General features: G+C 39.1%; 1 protein-coding gene and 1 long non-coding RNA gene across 4 annotated transcripts in view; both read right to left on the bottom strand.

The window, feature by feature from the left end:
* The window catches only part of RMDN2 (regulator of microtubule dynamics 2), a 58,185-nt gene extending 52,635 nt beyond the window's left edge, over positions 1–5,550 (bottom strand). The window contains exon 1 of one of the 3 annotated variants that reach the window (XM_032497362.1): positions 5,141–5,550. The gene's annotated coding sequence lies outside the window, so the exon portion shown is untranslated. The remainder of the gene's footprint in view (positions 1–5,140) is intronic. The other 2 variants (XM_032497364.1, XM_032497363.1) reach the window with 2 other exon arrangements.
* Positions 5,551–7,932: 2,382 nt separating this feature from the next.
* The window catches only part of LOC116668936, a 291,619-nt gene continuing 282,774 nt past the window's right edge, over positions 7,933–16,777 (bottom strand). The window contains exon 4 of the long non-coding RNA XR_004326233.1: positions 7,933–8,657. This is a non-coding gene — a long non-coding RNA (uncharacterized LOC116668936). The remainder of the gene's footprint in view (positions 8,658–16,777) is intronic.

The following is a 16,777-nucleotide window of genomic DNA, read 5'->3' as shown; positions in this document are numbered from 1 at the left end:
AGAGGTAAAAGCATCATTATAAATTTCTACAAAAAAAAAACTATTTAAGAATTCTAATTATGCTTAATTGTGTTTGAATCTTTTATTTGTATAAAATTAACTCGTGTGTTGATGTCTGGTTTTATCTAATCTTTAAGGAAACCCCCCAATAAAAGCTCTTCCTTAGCATCTAGTTCAAATTTTGTACTTCAATTTAGAGTGATAAATAACATTCTAAAACAGGCTCTGAGATATAAAATATACAGAGAGTTTTGGCAAGTTTGTAACCCACCCCATTTGTTTTATTCAACATGGAAGGCAGAAATGTTAATATGCTACTTTCTTTTTCAGACCCAGAATTCTTCTGCTCCTTACATTTCTACTTCTGTCTGAGGGCTTAAGGGTTTTATTTTCTTTCAAATTTTCACTTATTTTTAAAGTAACAAAAAGTCATTTCTTTGACCCTTTTCTCCTGAACTTTCACCTTTTTTGCATTCAAGACTAAGCTTTGGCCCACCTAATTCCATATGAACTCAGCTACTTTGACTAAACGCACCATAATCTTTCTTTAGTATGTTCTCTCTTCACTTGTTCTATTGCTTATCTCTGTTTCTAAAGTCAGAATACCACAAAACGAAAACAATAATATAAATCCCCCTTTCCTTCTGAGACTTTAAAATGGGAATAATCATACTTGTACAATGATAAACTTTAGTAATTAGAGTAAAATACAGTAAGGCTTTTATATAGACTTTGAAGTTTCCAAAATTGTTTTCCCATCAATTTCCCCTATTTTATAAATAGGTAAACATCTGTATTAAATTTTGTTTGCAACTTGAGAGAAAGTTACAAACAATATAAACTGTCCTTATAGAAAATTAAATTTGCAATTTTTTGTTTGTTTTTCCTCAGTTTCTCAAGGAGCAGATTACTAGAGCACTTGATATCTTTGATAGTGATTATCTAATCTTTCTTTTACAAACAAATAGAGTGTTTTGATCTCCCCACGTTTCCAATTGGAGGCAATTTCTGGACTATAGCACAGGGAAGGGAAGACCAAACAGAGCCTCGTAGTCTCACTGAGTTGAACAGAGATCAGAGTTCAGAGAAACTGAAGCATCTAGAATTTGTGCAGCTTAATACTGAAAATGAGAAGGTATGCAGACAAAGAGCTCCAGAAATAGGGGTCTTCTTGAATCTTTAAATTGAATACCAGTCTGCACATGCATAGAGTGGAACTCCATTAAGCCAGGCAAAAAACAAATGCTGAAAGAAAATGTCAATTTGCATTTCTATACAAAGTAAAATAATGTTCAAAAATGAAGATAAAGGCTTTTTTAAACAAAGAGAAGTTGAGAGACTCCATTATCAGTAGCCATTCACTACAAGAAATGCTAACAGAGGTTCTTCAGGCAGAAGGAAAATTTTAACAGAAACTTGGATCTATAGAAGGATGAAAAGCACCAGTAGTGGCAAATATGTGGCTAAATATAAGATTCATTTTTCTCATTTTAAGATTTATTCATAAAATATTTGCACATTACAACAAAAATTATAATAACATATCATGGGGTTTATATCATATGTAGAAGTAAAAAAGTAGGACAACAATAGCCCACAGGGTGGGAAGGGAAAAACAGAACATACTGTTGTGAGGGTCTCAGGTTATAAAGCAGTGTTACAATAAGTTAAAGATCCACAGTTGTAAACCCAAGGGCAACTGCTCAAAAAAAACAAAAACAGTAATTTAAAAAATATTCCACAAAAGTATGAAAGAGCCAATAGTGGAAATAAAAATGGAATACTGAAGATTTTCAATTAGTCCAAAAGAAGTCAGGAAAGGGGAAAAAGAACAAATAGGCAAACAGAAAACAAGGAGAAAAGAAATTGCCACGACTATATAGGAAAACATTGGTAAAAGATGGAGAAATCACATTATTTCTGTTTGCCCATGGCAAAGATTCAATTTTTTAAGGAAGATTAAATTAATGAAAGTAAAAGAAAGATTAGAGAATCACTGTAATAAACATGAGAAGGCAAAGAGGATGGATAATCTCCAGTGCACCAGTACAGAGGCTGACCTTTGATGGAAACAAACCATTCATTCATAGGCATGAAAGAAAAGGCAGATTATGTGAGCAGATTCAGGAAGGTGGGACGTGATGGTGGGAGTTTATGAAAGTTCTCTTTGATTGCTTCATTATTCTAAGTGAAATGGGAAACAAAATAAACAGCTGAGAGTGAGAATGGGGGATAGAGTATTGTGAAGATGCAAATTCTGAATTCAGTTGTGTATGTGAAATTAGCCTTCCTTTGGTTTATATTCTATGATCCCATAAACTCAAGCAAAGCATTTTTCTTATCCTCTAAATGGCCAAATAAACGTGATGTTTCAAATGAAGTCCTAAGAGAAAGAATAAGCAAGCATCTACTTCTAAGAAATCTGTCTAAAAGAATGTCTCTATTTAGATTCCTCAGGAATACACTAGACTATATGCATTGAACACAGGGAGTATCCTATTTGGATGTCCTATTTCATTACTGGTCTAAGTAAAAAAAGAAGAACTAATGGTTTTAAAAGAATCTTCCAGAAACTACCTCAGGTGTTGGTGAATATTAGATACAAGAGACTTAGGAATCCCTATTCCTAAAGCCAAGAGTTTCAGTAGAAAACCTGTGTGCTTAATCTGGCCTACCTGACATCAGGATAGTTTACCTGAAACTATTTTTTTAAGTAAAAAGTATTTTTACCTAATTGGTATGTGTTTGAACTCTTAAATGTAACCATCTGTCCACTCCCATCCCACCCAGAAGACCTGCCAGGAGGAGATTCAGATCAATTTGTAACTTCAGCTAAAGTTGGAGGTAATTATTATTAGCTGTTAAATTTTATTTCCACAAAAAATTATATCACAAAACTAAATTATTTTGAAAAATCATTACAAAAAGGCAACAGATATAAGAAAACATTTGTATCACATCTAATAATCATGCATCAAGCTTGATCATCTTGGCTCTTCTTTGTCAATACAAAATTAATACAAGAGAGAACTATATTCAGTACCTTGTAATAGCCTATAATGAAAAAGGGAATATACATATATATATGTACAACTGAATCACCATGCTGCACACGAGAAATTAACACACTGTAAATCAACTATACTTCAATTAAAAAAAATTAATGCAGGATGTTCACATGCTGATCTTGAGGTCTATTAAAATCTTATTCTGATTGCTTTCTTGGCTCATTCCTGCTGGGCCTGCTTGGAACTTTGCATTAAAAAACATGGCCTAGTTTGAAACTTTTTTCATTTAATAAATAAATAAATGGAAGTCAAAATTTACCTAGGGAGATCTTACCCCTGGGATGGTACCAGGTTTAAACAGGTGAGAAAGACAAGAGTATTAATTTTGTTTGACCCTGTCTTTAGGAATTATACCAATCCCAAATTATCTCTTTCAGGCAGGTCCTTTTATTATCTCTATTTGAGACACGTAGCTGTCAAGTCATTTACCCAGGAGTTACCCAACTAGGAATAAGAACTGTTACCCTTGACAAGTCCTGGATGCACTGCAGTATGATGAAGATTCAGAAAGCAGCAACAAAGACATGAAAGAGAATGCTGACTGGGCAAAGATGTTCAGAGCTGAAATATGACTTCAGAACTATGGAAATCAACTTGGAAAAAAACTAGAATCAATGGAGTAGGCACTGGTTTTCAATAACCACAATTAGAGAATAATAGCTCAAGCTGTTTGAGTTTTATATCAGTATAAAATGAATGTGCTCCTAAGCCAATAATTCGAAAAATGCTACTCATTAAAAAATAGTAATATAGAAAGGTAATGTCAGAACACTTGCTTGCCTACAGTATAATTTCAAAAGTTATACTGCATCATTTATATAACTTAATACGTTTAATTATCACATTAGTAGTATACACTTACACTTTGGTGTAAAAATACAGCAATTAAAAATATATTGACTAGATAATCAGATGCTAAGTATTATTCCTGTTACAAGTTTCAATTTGTAAGGTGCTAATCATACCAATGTAAAATAATAGATATTATTTTATTATATATTATTAGCATCTAAAACTAATATGTAATACAAATTAAAGGTTATTTGCAGAGATGAGAATCAAGAATTCTTCTGAAATGATAAATCACCAAAATGTTGCCTCTACAGAAATTCCTACGTTAAAATTCCGTTGTAGGAACTGTCATAAAAAATTAACTTCAGAAAACAATTAATTTTCATGTCCAAGTTTTAATTAAAATTTATCTTTAGACATGGAAATTATGCTTTACCAAGTTACAAAGCTTTCAGCAACATCTAGCATATATATTCACTTACTTAGCAGATTCGTAGGGGGAAATACATATACAACTCTGATAAACTCGGGAGACGGATGAAAGTTTTTGCGAGAACGGCACACAGTATGGGTTACGAAAAAGCCTGAGTTTTAAGTTTCCCAAGGGACTGCTCTGAAACCTTGAATTAGCGATTAGATTCCCCACGGCGACCTGGATAATTTGATACTTTCTAAGTGAATTCTAACACTCTTATTTCATTTGATTTCCATTATTTTTCTTATTTTGTAGTTTCTTTTCACTTAGGACTCCCTGATGTTTGGCTTATTTGCAAATGTTTGTCGCACTGAAAATCTGGCCTTCACTTTGTGTAAAATAGGTAGAGAATCTGAGTGTGAGCAAAACAAAGCAAAACAAAACGTTTGCTGGAGGATGAACGCTGAGAAAGACCCAGGGAGCAGCGGTGAGAGGCGAGCAAAAGTCTCCGGCAGAAAACTCATCTGGGGTTTGCAAGGACCTTCTGGGGCCGAGGCATCAAGCTGCCCGCTCCCCAAGCACCCACGCCGGGCGCCCGCGTGGAAACACTGACGACCTCCGGGGTTGAAGCTTCCGAGGCGCCGGCTCCGTGAGGCTTGCACGGGGGAAGCCGCTGCAAACACGCTCGGCTGCGGGAGAACAGCAGGGCTGGCCTACAGGAGGATGCCCCGCCAGGACGACACCCGCACGACCCGGAAGTGCGGTGGCCGTCGCCGGAAGTGCCGCCTCAGCATTCAGCCCTCGGCCCCCAGGTCGTGTACTACCCTGGCCCGCCGAGCCGCCCACTGCCCGCCTGCGCACGCACCTGTGCTCGCCGCGCCGGCCTCTCTGCCTTCGGAGACCCGGGACCCGCGGGCTAGGCGTTCGGGAGCGAAGCGGCGGACGGACAGTAGCCCTCAGCCCGCGGGTCCCGAGATCCCTCGCCGCGGCCGCCGCGGCCCAACCCAAACAGCAGAGACGCGGGGGGAGGAGCCCTCACCGCTCGCCCCGCGGCTCCCGCCTCTTCCCGTGGGGCGATCTGCTCACCCGGGGGCTCCCTGCGCACCTCTGACACACAGGGACAAGTGCGCTCCACCCCACGCCTCGGCCCGCGCCAGGCCTTTACTGCCCGGGTGCCGCCTCCCTCAAAGCTCGGCTCCCCGCCCCGACCACCGCGCCCTGGCTCAGGGCCACCGCGCCGGCCCGGCCGGAGACTCGGCGCGCGCTTCCTACCTCCTGCGCGCTTTCTCCCATCACTGGCGCTCCCCAAACCCACCTTCTCCCCTAGTATCACCCTTCTTCTGTGCCCTTTCTAGGCACAACCTTGAACCCTACGCAGAGTCAAACGCAGACGTCTTGCACGAATTACTAATCAAGTTTTCCTAGCTTCACTTGAACTCACTTTCTCTTTTAATGAGCTAAATCCCCAACCTTTTCGTCCCGTCAACCCGCACCACCATTCTGAGTTGCCTTTAGGCGGAAACCACTATCTTCTCAGATGCCTAGCGGTCGCAATTTTACCCAGCTTCACTTTCTGTGGTTTGTATAAGGAAAATAAAATTCTGCCAAATAAACTTAACAAAACTGCATATTCACTCCCTTCTGTGTTGTCCTCACTCTGAGCTTTAGATTTAGGCTTGCAGAAAACTTAAGTCTTGAGCACTAAATTCCCCACCAGTGTACTGAATGGATTAAAAACGGGTGCACTCCTATTTATCAAAAAACAAAACCAAAAAACTCCTTTATAGAGAATCAGAAGGCTAATTTAACAATCTGTACAAAACTATTTACTAATCAAGATTCTATAGGATCTTTAAGACTATAAAATGTTCTTAGAGCTTTAAGCAAGCTGCATACAAGAATAAGTAAGCCTAGCCAGGTCATTTAGTAAAATTAAGTTATATTTTGGAAGACAGCAGAGTAATACTTAGTCTCTAAGATTTGAAACTATAAAGCACTCCCTTCTAAGAACCACTTTTATTCACATTTTGTTGTGGTCTGCAAAGATAATACAATATCATGCTAATATTTGATTTATTTACCAGAATATAATATAATGTAAACCTGTCTAGCAGGGTGATAATAGGTTTCTTTTTTTATACTGTCTCCAATAACACTTAAAGGAAATTTGAAGCAGCCTTGAGGTTTAAGCTTTTCCAGAAGGAGTCCATTGAGGTGTTCACTGCTGCACCAACACACAGCACAGAAGAGATCTGCAATAAAAATGTGCTGTGTGGGCTGAGGACAGGGCCTTACCCACCCTCTGCTCCAAAGTGAAGATGTCAGCTGGTACTGACTTGCTCTTCAAGTTCAGGAAGTGGGATAAAATGGCTGGATTCTTTCTGCATGTAACTAACACCACTTCTCTTTGATTCTGTTTCTTGACCAGTAAAAACTATCTGAGAGGGTAGAAACTCACAGCCGTTTATCTTTGGTAGAGTTAAAACTAACAAGCAAAGAGAGGAGCTGTATTTGCCAGGCAATGTAGTCAGAATGACTCGAAAAAGAAAAAACTGACTCCCCACTACCTCTACTAGGAATATAGTCCAAAAGGAATGTCTGAAGGAAAAAAAAAAAAAAAAAGAAAAACCAAAAACAGATAAACCAAGAAACCACTAGGAATCTCAAAGTTGCTGTTCGTCATGGACTGAATGTTTCTGTTCCTCCAAAATTCCTATGTTGAATCCCTAATCCCCAATGTGATGGTATTTGGAGGTGGGGCCTTTGGGAAGTAATTAGGTGAGGAGGCTGGAGCCCTCCAGAATGGGATGAACACCATTATAAGAAAAGTAAGAGACCAGAGCTCTTTTTCTACCAGCTGACTGCAACCTGGAAAAGGACTCTTATCAGGACCCAGCCATACTGGCACTATGATCTTTGATTTCCCATCTCTAGAACCATGAGAAATAAATGTTTGCTATTTAAGCCATTCAGTCTATGATAATTTGTGGTAGCCGCCCAAACTAAGACATTTTCATTCCTCACAACTCCTACTTCAGTTACATGGGGTTCAGCCTTCTCTGCTCCCTCTGTAGAGCCTGAATCTCCATATCAGAGCACTTACCCTGCGGAGGGCTTCCCCGTAGGAGTTTGCCATTATCTCTTCAGCCACAGGGTATAAAATTATGGTGGGTCTATTGTGTTCAGGGTAGGCTAGGAATAGAGTTTAGGGAAAAGAGGAAAAATAATCCTGTGCTTAATATAAACAGGGTTTTTGTTTGTTTTATGTTTAAACTTTACAGGATCCTAGAGCACAAGAAAATTACCCTCAAAATTTCTGAAAAGATAACTATAAATAAATTGGACCTTCTAAGGGAAAAATGCTTTTTTGAAAAAGGCATGAGGATAAGTTTATCAGCTATTTCCACAAGACTAAGCAATTAGTGCAATAAATTATTGATCACATAAATACAATAAAATAGTTGAACCAATATTCCTGTACTGAACAAATCTTAAGCTATGTATAAAAGAAAAGTTAGCAACAGTATTTATGTAATATGATTTAGCAATTCAGTATTGAATCAATTTTCTAAAAATTGTCAGAAAAATTAAGTTTTTGTTCAGTGTCATTTTCAGAGAGACATATACTTTGCTTGATGAATACTAACCTTGGTCAATGATTATCAGCAGTTTTTCCGTAATGCTTCAAGATAGGAATGAAGATTCTTCAGAAATTGCAGGAGATTTTGTAAGTCACATTCTTAGGCTGAGTTTCTGTAGTCAGCCTGTTTAAGGAACAGCTTTGGATACACTCTAAAATGGAACTCAACAAATTCAGAGCAAAAAGTCAGTTTGCCCCACCCTTCAGCATTCTTCCTTCACTTGAGAGAAAATGTTCAGGGGCACCCTTGACAGTATATATCTCAACTTCACAAGCCAAGGTTATTTTCATTGTTTGTGGCAGATTGAAAAAAAAAAGTTCCTCAGTTAGAAAAAATGCTGTCACACTATATGTATGTACAAATTAGCTAAAGGAATTAATAGTTTTAATTATATATAAAAGTTAGAACGAAAGATTTCATTTAGGACTTGGTTGGTAAATCAACTTTGTCCAAGGTTCTGCTGGGAAAAATTGGGGTTGGCAGCTTGCCAGACCCACTGTCCTCAGACTAGCCAAAGAAAAATCATTTTCCCTTTAGGAGCAATATCTCTTTCAAGAAATTGTTCAGTAGATGGAGGCAGCCTCTTGGTTAGCAAATCAATCCACAGAGAATGACTTTTCTGATGCAACAGAGACACATTAATTAATCAACCATTGTTAAAACTTCTTCCATTTCGTAGAAGTTGTATTCCCATCTTTGTAATCAAGCCATGTGTTTGGACTCTCATTCACAGAAGTGAATCTAGAAAAAGATGAAATTGAAATTCACCACTGTAATAATTTTAGAAGAAAGCTTGTTTCATAAAGCAAGTGACTAAGCCATTTGTATTGTAATAAAAAAACAATTATAATTTGACTCTTGAGAACTGGGAACATACCTTACCATGAAAGTCATCCTATGTAAATTGTGGTTTGTTTCCTAAGCACCCCCCCAAAATCCTTGGTAATGCATATGGTAATACACTCTATGGTTTTCAGCTGAATTCTAACTCAGAACTGCTGATGTCAGGAAATCATCTATTTGTTGCTATGGCCTTAGCTGCTTCCACTTAGAGAAAAAAAAAAAAAAAAGTGGCTTTGACCTTGTCAGTTGCAGCAGCTAAAAACTGTCCAATGAGAAGAGATACCCACTCTCCAGCTATGACGTCTGCTTACCAGCTAATGCAAAAAACTCCTACCACCAGCCTCAAGCCTCTGCCAGGTTTCCAGCATGAAAAGAATTACCCACTCAGCCATGGGGCTTCTATGACTTTCTCACATGAAGCAAAACAACTCTTCCAATACTCCTTGAAAAAAAAAAAAAAAGAGAGAGAGAGACAATTCTGACAGTAATGACATTTACTCTCTTAGTAGAAAACTCCCATTTCTCAAACAAAAAGGGGATGAGAGGAACTTAACTTTCTGGGCATAATGACTGGCTAGTCACTCAGTACAGAAAACACAACTCAGGACCTGTCTGTATTTTGTAAATGAAAGATTGTTAACAAACTAGTTTGAATAATTTAGTCATTTACATACAGAAATTTTACACAGTGAGAATAGCTTCAAATTTTTTTCATAAAGCATTTAACTGTGAGAATCCAACTTTAGACATAAAGGCACTTCCATTATTTTCTGCTGCTAAAAGTTTGTGATTATGCAGACATGACCATAATTAGGTATTACTATTTTCTCCTCTTCTTAATAAGGAGAATCTGTAAAGATCTTTCATCAAAATAATTTATTGCTACTGTGTCTTAGGTTTTGGCTTCAAAGGCATCAACCATCAAATAAAAAATGAAAATTTCAGTTGATCTAAATACTTCAAAATATTTTGGTACTGCCCATCATCTTGTCTAAAACCCTGCCTCCCTTCTCATGTCTCACACCCTATCTCACACCCATCACTATCAAAAATTTCCTGACTTTCCTCCCACATATCAGCTTGTGAAGGAAAAGCCGGGGTGGTCTAACAAGATAACTCACAAGTCTAGGAATGTGAAGGAGAGGCTGGGCTGGTCTAACAAGATAACTCACATATCTAAGTATCGGAATACCGATCTGAGTTCTGCTGGACTAACTTGTAAATCTAAGTTAATTAGTGTTGGTTTGCTGTTCATGTTTTTTGCTAGCCAGCTGGGTTTTCAAAGATACATATCTGGCTTTGGAATGTTGGTTTGCTGCCTCCCTGCCTCCACTTTTGTGATGATAATGCTGCTAAAGCTGTTCCATGCCTATTGGCCGAATACTCCAAGCTTGTACTTTACCCTATAAAACCTCATGTGCACGTCTTGGAGGTGCTCAGAGCTTCGGAGCAGAAGCCCCTCTGAGCCCGCCGGCGTAATACATCTGAGTACTCCAACCCTCCGAGTGGTGCTTGTTTCTTGACTGGCTTGTCGTTTCCGTAACAAGCTCACTGCAGAAACCACTAAAACTGCACTGAAACTGCTCTCACCAAGGAGCACAGGGTCTCCTGATTTCCCAAATAGTGGCTTTTCATCTTTAGAAGAGTCTCTCCATTTCAGTACTGTTGCTATGTTGGACCAGACAATTAATTGTTGTAGGGAGAACTCTCTGTTGTAGGATGTTTAGCAGCATCTCTTGTCTCGACCCACAAGTAAGTCGATATGTAAGTACATTTTCCTAGAGAATTAAACAATACTTGGGTAGGCTTGCTAAGCAATGCCCGAACATTGAAAGAAAATGCTATAAATTCTTAATTTCTATGTTTTGGATAACTTTTCTTCAAAGCATGAGCCATGTCTTAATTCATTTTTCTACTCTTGGTACTTGATGTTCAGTAACACAGATCTTGAATGAATAAGTAGATTGATGGATAAATGAAAATATTGAGGTATCTGAATTTTTCAACCACGTTTGGCAAGTTTGCACATATGTAACCAGCCTATGGGATTGCTTTAAAAAAATTGTTTTAATTGGCTAATTCCAAGTAAGGTAGCTTAAAGGGGAGAAAGTCCCTTTGGTCATGGGACACAGAACTGTAGGGAAGCTGAGAGAGGAGAAATGAAGTTTCCAAAATTTAATAGAAGCTTATGACTTCACCTCAGATGAAGTCTCATTTTGCCTCTAGTCAGCTCTGTTTATCAAGCTACTTTTCTCATCAGAATCATACTATCTAGGGATTTGGAATTTTTTCAAAATGTATTCATACTTTAAAGTGTTTTAGCGTCACTGGTTTTTGCTTTGCAAGGTCCAAAGCATCTTTTGGGTAGCATTTGTAATTAAGAAGACAAACTGAAAGACTGGGATGTTTATGTGCATGTAAATCAACTGGGTTGCTCCCTGATCATGTAGATTCTCCAACCACCAAACCTTCAGATTCTTAGTTCTGAGATGGGGGTTCAGGAATTTGCATTTCAAAATACAATCCTGAGTTGATGTTGCATGGACCACCCTTTGAGAAATATCGCATGTGGCCAAATTTCTAAAGGAAAAATGAGATCAGGCAGCTTATTCTAGAGGAACAACTGTTGAATCTGTTTTTCGTTCACTTTTGGTCTGTGCAAAAAGGGATTCAAAGACCATGAAAGGGACCAAATGAAATTCTGGTTTTGGAAACTAAGCACTTCATTAGGGGCAATAAATTCTCCTGGTAATTTCTCCTGCAAGAGAGAGAGATTGAAAGAGAGAGAGAGAGAGAGAGAGAGAGAGAGAGAGAGCGAGCGCGAGAGAGAGAGAGAGAGAGAGAGAGAGAGAGAGAGAGAGAGAGAGAGCGCGCGCCCGCACAGTGAGAAAACAGTTCCCTCTCTTTCAGCAGGAGAGGAAAACATCCTTGTTTCTTCCAACTCTTCTGACAGGTGCATTCCCAGCCCAGGGCCTGACTGGCAGCTCTTGAGCCATGTGTTCTCGCAAACCTTCATTTCACAATGTGAGATGAGGCAACGATCATATGAGCAGCTCCTGCTCTTTCGTTCTTTGCCAACAGGTTCAGTGCTGTCATCCAGATTAATCATTTATGTCACAATCGTTCTCTGCTTGCCAAATTCCTTTGCTCCCACCAGTTAATCCTCAGCACGTGTATAACCAGGGAACACACTCAAAGATTTCATGCGAGAGGTATGAGAATGTTTTCTGCCCCTTCATCAGACACATAGCAGTGCATTGGCAGGGAATATGGGCTCCTTCAATGTGATTTCATGTGTTTGTGTGTGGTTGTCACCCCAGCCTCTGAGATGGGCAGAGCACGGATTTTCATTTTCACTTTGCAGATGAGGAAACAGCCTGTCAGAGATGAAGTGTGACTTGTCCAGGTCACACAGTGACCAGGAGCTCAGCGCTCCTCACTCACAACGGAAGGCTCTTTCTTGCCTCTCTGCAGAAACCTAGTTGCTGGTTGCATTTCTACTGCGTGTTGGCTGAGCTGTGAGAGCGAGCTTAGGCTCGAGCAACAAATGTGCAGAAAGGTAAGGCAGTGCTAGTTAATTTTTAGTGCACAAAACAAGAAGTTCATTGAGGTTTTCCTCTTGTGCATTCTTTTACTTAGTAGGGAAAGAAAATTTAAAAATATTAAAGAATAAAAGTGCTACCCTTTATTACTAAGTGACTAGCAAAATACTAATTCAAACTTATGCTCAGAGGAGACTCAGAATATTATCTAAAAGCAGAACTGATATGTTTGTGAGAACACATCAGACACCCCCTGGGGATTTCCAGAAATGCATGGGGCACCCTAATTTTTGAGAATCAAGATGCTGTATCAGCAACTGGGGACAGAGAATCATCAAATGAATGCTAATATTAATGTGATGTTACTTATACTCACCATCTGGGGCATCTTGGTGAAACCTGGGTTATATTTAGGCTATTATGTTGAGTCAGCAGATCTACTTCATTGTCCATATGGACTTACCAGGTCTGCCAGTGTCTTAAAATTCAGATAATGATGTGTTTTTCCCAGCCTGTGGGACTTACTGCTTCTAAGTTCAGTGGTTAGAGTGCTTTTTCTTCCATTTTTGAATTCTGGATATGCAAGAAATTTCACTGGTGAAAGTCACATGCTCATTATTAGCAGTTGTAAATCTCTAGATAAAGGATGTTGATATGAGAAGGAAGGGGGTGCATAGGAGGAATTAGACGTCTGAGACTATAGTTAATAGTTTTGTGGGTTTGTTTAGCCACATGCATTAAGTGGAATGAGCTCTGAGAATTTTTGCCTGAAGGAGAAAATGGAAAATACGTATCACTCAGGAATGCTTCCAACTACAGGTAACAACAACAAAATAATCCAACTAACTGTAGCTTTAAAAAAAAGAAAAAGCCCAGTGGTTACTGGCATTGATTCATCAGTCGATGATGCCATCAAAGGCCAAGCTCCATCTTTCTGCTTTATCATCCACAGCACTGGCTCTCGGTCCTAATGCTTGTCTTGCTCAAGGTGGGAAGAAGGGAGAGAGAGACATGGTGCCAGTTACCAGGAAAGAAAAGCTGCTCAGAAATGCTCGTGAAACTTAGTGGCCAAACATGGAACACATAGCCATTTCTAGCTGCAGGAGAAGCTGGGAAAGGGGGTATCCGGATTTCTGACCTCCAGGCTAGAAGAATGAAAGAGTGAAGGAGATTGGGAATGGTTTGGGGTTAATCAGCCAACAAGGTCTGCCACTCTGACCAAGTGGAAGGTGGAATGAGTAACCAAGATCTAGATGCGGAACTCTGCAACACGCAGCAGTGGATTTTACTTTCCTCCTGTGTATACCAGATGTCTTCTCAGTCTCTCTCTTGTCTTGGTTCAATACTGTCTCAAGGTTTCACATCCTATAATAACATGTTAATGCAATTATTGTGAGATCTCTTGCACGGAAGAGTTTTAAAGCAATATCATTGTCTCTTCAATCACAGTACCCTAATTTTTAGGTGCAATTTAATGCTTGATTTTCATACACTATGGATTCTAAGAATATCTTCACAGGAACTGCCAATTGCTGGCAGACTCAGGCAAGATTTCCTTCTGAAAAGAGGATTCTTATGTATTCTGTGACATATGTAAAAGCCTATGGTTTGATATGCCTTCAGCAGGATGGACGAGATGGACTAGAAGAAAAAAGAACAGGAGAAGATAGTAACTAGGTGGTGAGCACTTTGAAAGAAGAGAGCTCTCAGGAACATTGCCTTGAGGGTTATAGAAGGTAGATGCAATAAAGCTATAAGGAAAAAAATTGGGCCTGGAGAGTATGATTTTTTTTTAGAGGGGGGAAATATAATTTTTAAAACTAGAGTCAAAGCATTAAGAATTATTAAAGGTAAGCTAGCATTTATTTTTTATTTTTAAATATTTAAAATAATTGTAATGAGTGTCCAATCATAGTATCTGGATTCTAATATGCCTGATTTTCCCTATCCAATTTTTCTAGATTCTAGAAAGAATCATGGCAAGAAAATTGGAATACAAACTAAAACATTTTTATTCCATTTTCACAGCTTACAGGAATTAGTTCTGCCTTCTGTGACTTAATTTATTGCTTGGATGTCTCTGACTACAAGTAACAAAAAAACCTATGTGAAGTGTCTTAAACACTCAAAATTCTTATTATCTCACATCTTAAAAAGTCTGAACATCAGATCAATCCAGCTTCCCCTCAGTATCATTAGGAGCCCAGACACTTTCCATATTTCCATCCTGCTACCCATAGCATATTGACTTTCATCCTAGGTTTGTATCCTCATGGTTGCAAGATGGCTGCCACACCTCTAGGAATCATGCCCTCTCACAACTGCTTTCAAAGGCAGGAAAGAAGAAAGAGGCTCTCCTCATGCATCTCTTTCTTTTTATGAGTGAGAAAGATTTCCCCAAATGTTCCTTATGTCTCAATAGCTGTAACTGATTATCCTCATGCCTTAGCTAAAAGGGAGCTATTTTAGGGAAAAAAACAAGTAACTGCCATTTGCAGCTTTGTTGTGAGAGGCAGCCTCTGTCAAACAGCAAAAACAGGGAGGGGAATGGCCATTGTGCAGGGAACCTTGTGAGCAAGAAAACAAAATTACTTCATGAACAGAGTTGGTATCTTCCTCTAGATGTTTCAACAAAAGTGAGTCAGATTTCTAAACCTGACTTCATATCAGAATAGTTCAGGTCCAGATATTTCCTGTCTTCCGAGAGTAATTCTAGCTAATTAACCGACTTCAGGAAATAGGATGCTGGTCATGAGCCTGAGCTAGTTCTCCTGCTAATATGCTTTTGCACTTTAAGAAGTAATGACTGCGTTAAAAAGGAGAATGTGTTCCAGCAACATATTATGTTGCCAGAAATATCATTAACAAGGGCCTAAATATTACAGGCAGTCAAGTATTCTTAATCCCTTAATTCTGGCTAGCAACGTGAGGGCAGAAATCAAAACTGTCTACCCAGGGTAATTCAGTTACTTCTAGATGTTAAGTCTGAGTCTTCCTCTCCCTGTTTGCTTTCTGTCTCTTTCGGATCTTGCTCTGTCTTCAGCTGCTGCCACCTTTGGTCATTTCCATGACATTTAGTTTTAAGGCCTAGCACTATGTTTCTTTTGCGGCCCAACCATAAGCTTTTTCTGGCCTCTGGCCCTCTCAGCACTCGGCCTTCCCCCACCCACTCCATCCCTGGGGATTTTAGAAACACTTGCCGGCTTTCCTACCTGGGCAGGGGGAGCAGAACTTTCTGAGAAAAACTGGCTATTCATAAAAATAACAGTGGCACAATTAAGCATAAATATCCAAAAAATGACAGTCCTGACCACGAGATTCTACAAAATCTCTAATTTCCTTAACAAACTTGCATGAAAGTCGCAATTATGATAGAGGAAAATAAGAAATCAGCATTTCTCCATGCATACAAGTACTGCTCTGGGACCGCAGAAAGAATTCGATCCTCTCTTCTTAGATAAGAGAACAGAGTCAGAGATAAGATAATGTTGCCTTGGGGGAAAATGTTTGCTTTAAGTGGTTTTCCTCCTGGGAGCCTGACTGTTCTTTGGGGATTCAGCACTCAGGGCTGAACCAGTGTGGGTTTCTGTGTCAGTCAGCTCTACTTACAAAGCACTCACTTCTGAAATGAAGACCTATGAAATACTAAGTAACCCCACACGAATTAGTGCTGCGGGCCCTGAGTGGCCTAGGGGCTGTGTAATGAAACTGGCATTTCTTGGGTTTTTTTTTTGTTTTTTTTAAACATGGAAAGAAAAAGATGACTGATAAAGATTCACCACAATATTTAAATGTTTCATGCAGTTTAAAGGAAGAGTTTTGAATGATGACAATCTACGTATTTCAATATACTGTTTTGAAAGTTAAAATTTAAGTTAAAAAGTTTCATATGGATATCAATTTATCAAGAATTTTCCTGTGGGTGGTGGCAGTGGGGATGGTTTTAGCCTGGGGCTATCTTGATAGAGTAACTCTGGGAGGGACCCCTGGGCTGCTGTTTTGGCCTCTGAAATGGACCTACTTTGTGACCTCAAGCAAATCACCTTAAAGGATCTTTGTCATGGATGAGTCAAGGACCTAACCTTGCTGGAGGAATAACTCTCCCAGACTTCAGACAATACTATAGAGCTACAGTCATCAAAACAGGTACCAAAGCATGGTATTGGTACAAAAACAGACATATAGACCAATGGAACAGAATAGAGAGCCCAGAAATGAACCTACAAACTTTTGGTCAACTAATCTTTGACAAAGGAGGCAAGAATATACAATGGAATAAAGACAGTCTCTTCGGCAAATGGTGTTGGGAAAACTGGACAGCAACATGTAAAACAATGAAGCTAGAACACTCCCTTACACCATACACAAAAATAAACTCAAAATGGATCAAAGACTTAAACACAAGACAAGATACAATAAACCTCCTACAGGAAAATATAGGCAAAACATTATCTGACATACATCTCAAAAATTTTC

Source organism: Camelus ferus, chromosome 15, assembly GCF_009834535.1.
Source record: "Camelus ferus isolate YT-003-E chromosome 15, BCGSAC_Cfer_1.0, whole genome shotgun sequence".
Taxonomy (NCBI): domain Eukaryota; kingdom Metazoa; phylum Chordata; class Mammalia; order Artiodactyla; family Camelidae; genus Camelus; species Camelus ferus.
The sequence above is the reverse complement of the archived record's forward strand: the minus strand, read 5'-3'. Positions and strand labels throughout refer to the sequence as shown.